Raw genomic sequence first — 228 nt, 5'->3', positions numbered from 1 at the left:
AAAATGCCAAATGGGTTTGACACTAACCTCTGTGTTCCAGCAGGGTTATTTTAATAAAAAAGTAATTGATCGTCAATTCTATCTCTTGCAAAATAGGTTTTTCTTTTACAAATTAATCCTATAGAAACATTTTTGGCGGTCGGTGCTGACGTGAATGAGCGTAGTTCGAGCTGCTGGGCTTAGAGGGCAAGAAAGTGAGCACAGTTTCGGGGCCGAGCGCTAGTTCGT

Source organism: Cloeon dipterum, chromosome 1 (assembly GCF_949628265.1).
Source record: "Cloeon dipterum chromosome 1, ieCloDipt1.1, whole genome shotgun sequence".
Lineage (NCBI taxonomy): Eukaryota > Metazoa > Arthropoda > Insecta > Ephemeroptera > Baetidae > Cloeon > Cloeon dipterum.
Note: the sequence above shows the minus strand (reverse complement) of the source record.